General features: G+C 49.2%; 1 long non-coding RNA gene across 1 annotated transcript in view; it reads right to left on the reverse strand.

Annotated features, from left to right (window-relative positions):
- The window catches only part of LOC111815716, a 13,179-nt gene extending 12,418 nt beyond the window's left edge, over nt 1-761 (reverse strand). The window contains exon 1 of the long non-coding RNA XR_002820367.1: nt 693-761. This is a non-coding gene — a long non-coding RNA (uncharacterized LOC111815716). The remainder of the gene's footprint in view (nt 1-692) is intronic.
- Between the last annotated feature and the right edge of the window lie 3,027 nt (nt 762-3,788).

The following is a 3,788-nucleotide window of genomic DNA, read 5'->3' on the forward strand; positions in this document are numbered from 1 at the left end:
CGCGGTGTCCTCTCTTCCCCAGGACCCTTCAGTGTGCTCTGGTTCCAAGGCTCAGCTTGGCACTGCCAGCCAGAGGGATCGCAGCCCCTAGCCCAGGTTTGGCCCGGAGCGGCTCGGTCAGCGCGCAGGGCGCACCTGAATCCACACCCGACAGGAAGCAGACAGAGAGCAATTGCTGGCCGCGGCTGCATGCGCTTGCAGGTCCAGGCCCTCCGCAGGCAGGCCGAGGCAGGAGGGTCACACATGGGAGCCCACCCGGGACGATTTAGCGATTCGGGGGCCAAGCGCAGCCTCAAAGTAAAAATGGCTAGGTGAAAAATTGTACTGTTACAGATTTAGCTCAGCAACCAGTAGCACAAATGCTTGAACACAATCAGCCATAGATAAGCACAGCCACTGCTATCAGGTGTCAGAAAAGTAGAGGGACAAAAATGGTAACAGCTAGCGGAGGTGAGGACAGCCGGAAAGTCCACGGGCTCCTGCACTCAGGTCCGCTGATGGCCAAAGCTGGTTAGGTTCCCATCCAGACCCTACTACTAAGGCGGGCCTGGCACCCACAGGGGCTCGAGGGCCCACGCAGGCCTCAGGACGCAGCACCTGCCTCGAGCACAGGTCCTCAATCAGCTGGACAATGAGTCAAGTGCTCAGGGGCTGAGCAGAGGGCAAGGTGGTGGCAGAGGGCTGAGCTTTACCTGAGGCCTTTGCGCTGTTTGGTGTCCTCTAGGCCCCCTCACAGCCTGGGCCTGGCCTGAGTTGGGCCCCACAGGCCCCGCCCCCTGGTTTCCAGGATCGCATCTCTGGTTCCCCTGGCTTGTCACCATGTACTGGGCACCCATCTCTAATGCCCCAAAGCAGACATGTGGTCTTCCCAGGACTTGGAGAACAGCATGTTCCCAGCATGGTGGCCAACCTGTTAACCTCGGTGACTCTGCCACCTGTCAGCGGAAAGCACCAGGTCATCAGCTGAGGTCCTGTCTACGATGTGGGTCACTTCCAAGGGCACCCTGGCACATGTTGGGCCCATGGAAACTACTGTGCAGCTGGGACAAACTATACTGTACATGTGCTGTCACAGTCAGAGGGGGATAATGACGTTTCTTTATTCCTCTCCTCTCCTCTCTGTCTCCTAAAAACTTTCTTGTCCCTCCTTCCCCCTCCTTCCTTCCTTCCCCCTCCTTCCTTCACTCCCCCTCCTTCCTTCCTCCCTTCTTGCCTTCATTCCTTGGGATTAAACCCCACAAGTGCTGAACTCCATCCCCAGAATTTCTTCCGTTGCCACACACTCACTTCCTGTGGCCCAGCTGGCACTGTACCTGTGATCCCCTGCTTCAGGCTCCCAAGTAGCTGGCACTAGAGGCATACACAACTGTACCCAGCTTATTTCAAATCCATCTTTTTCATGAAGCAGAAACTAATTTTATTTTATATCTTTATTTCTAAGTATGTGTTTGCCATACATAATGAGCACATTCACCATGGGGGATTTGTAGCGGTACATGCTATACCTTAATTCTTTTTTTCCTGCATTCTCCGTTCCTCCCTGAACCCTTGTTCCACTCACCATTTACAAATGCTTTGTTTCCATTTTTCCTTCCATTTGTCTTTTCCTCTTCCCTTGCTTACCTTCCTCTCCCGTTCCCTTGTTCCCCTTCCCGTTGGAACATTCCTTCCTCCTTCCCAATGTCTGTCGTCCATTTTTACATTTACACTTTGGATTTTGAAACAACGCAATATTTACACTTGCGTGTCTGATTTATTTCACTTAACATTGTAGTTTCAGGGTGCATCCATTGAGGTAAAAATGTCTCAGATTTATCTGTCTTTGTGGCAGAGTACTATATAAATATCAGATTTTCTTTACCCACTCGTCTTCTGATGGGCATCTGGCTGTCTCCAAGATTTAGCTATCATAACTGTGCTGCTAGAAACATGGGCAGGCGCGTATCACTGTGGCATGAGGCTCTTCCCTCTTTTTGGAAGACCCCCTAGAAGAGAACAGCTAGTCAAATGGTGTCTCAGCTCTGGTTTCATGAGGAATCCCCATACTGACCTCCACGGTGGTTGGGCCGGCTTACACTCCCACCAGTGGTGGAAAAGGATTCCTTCTCTTCCACAGCCTCACCAGCATTTGCTGTTGGTTGGTTTCTTGATGATAGCTGTTCTCTCTGGAGTGAAGTGGAATCCAAGTGTTGTTTTAATTCCCATTTCTTGAATGATCAGTGATGTTGTGCTTTTTTTTTTTTTTTTTTGTATATTTATTTTCTGTTTCTTCACTTGAGAAATCTGTTTATTTCGTATGCCCAATTTCTATTGGGTCTTTAAATCCCAATTTCTAAAGGGATCTAATTTTTTGAGGTCTTTTATTTATTTTGTCTTATCTTTTTTAGACAGGGTCTCACCATGCAGTTCAGGATGGCCTTGAGCTAACTTGGTAGCCTAGGCTGGCCTCAAACTCACAGCAACCCTCATGCCTCAGCCTCCTGAGTTCTGGGATTGCAGATGTGCACCACCACACTCAGCTTGAGTTCTTTATATATTCTAGATATTAGTCCTCTATCTGATGAATAGCTGGTAAAAAATTTTCCCCCTTCTGTGGGTTGTGTCCTCAGCCTGTTGGTGGTTTCTTGTGCTGTGCAAGAAACTTATTTTTAAAAAGGAACAAACATCACAGCAGCCTGTGAGGTTCTGCTTGAAGGCCCCCTCTTCCCACGTCCAGTCTGTGTACTGAAGACTGTTTCCACTTTTTCTGGGGAAGTGGCCCCTGCCACGTTGTCCCTAAATGTCAGCAATGTGAATAAAGTAGCTGTCTTCTGCTTCAGAGAACACACCCCCGGGCTCCTCGCCCTGACACAAGTCAGCACGTTTCTAAATGCTGACAATAAAAAAAGGAATTCAGAAATTTTTTTCTCCTATGTATTTTTGTTTGATGCAGGGTCTCCCTACGTAGCCCAGACAGGGCCCCAACTCAGCCTCAACCTCCCTGAGTGTGCAGGCGTGCACCAGCACACCCAGTCCAGCAAATCTTATTTCAAATCAGAATGATCTGCTCCGTCTTTCTCTAACATACCTTACATATTCCTGAGAGCTGCCATTTCTCTTTCTTTGCCATCTACTCAACACTTAGATGTCATATGTGTCCAGCTCTGTCCCCAGCCGTCTCAGCGGCGCAGTGGAAGCTGCAGAGCTGTGCTCTCCCACAGGCCCACGCACGGAGCCCCTCCACCACCCTGGCTTAGCAGGTAATCTCATAACCAGTTCCATTTTTTTCTTTCCTTTCTGTGATACTGGGGCTTGAAGCCAAGAGCTTTGAGCAGAGCTGCTTCTCTAGTCCTTTTTATTTTTTATTTTGAGACAGAGACAGGGTTTTGCCGAGGCACTACATGGCTTGGAGTGGATTTGAGCTTGCAGTCCTCCTCCCTCAGCCTCCCGGAGTCCTGAGATCACAGGTGTGTGTCACCACCCTCAGCCAAAAGGCCTTATCTTCTTCTTTTCTCGTCCACTCCAGTACATATTTACATCTGCGTCATGCTTGGCTTTGAGATCAAGGATCGCATTTACCACTGCTTGGCACCCATGGCCTTAACATAGTTACTAATTTCAAGTAACTGACAGTTAAAATTCCCCATCAATTCCCTTTCTTACATTTTCCCCTGTCCTTCACTAAAAGTTGAACCAGAGGCTTTACCATGGAGCAACGTCCGAGCCCTTTTTGCTTTTTATTTTGGGTCTCACTACACTACCTGGGTTGGCCTTGTGATCCTCCTGCCTCAGCCTCGCAAGTAGCTGAG

The sequence above is a fragment of the Octodon degus genome, unplaced genomic scaffold, assembly GCF_000260255.1.
Source record: "Octodon degus isolate 3935 unplaced genomic scaffold, OctDeg1.0 scaffold00020, whole genome shotgun sequence".
Classification (NCBI taxonomy): domain Eukaryota; kingdom Metazoa; phylum Chordata; class Mammalia; order Rodentia; family Octodontidae; genus Octodon; species Octodon degus.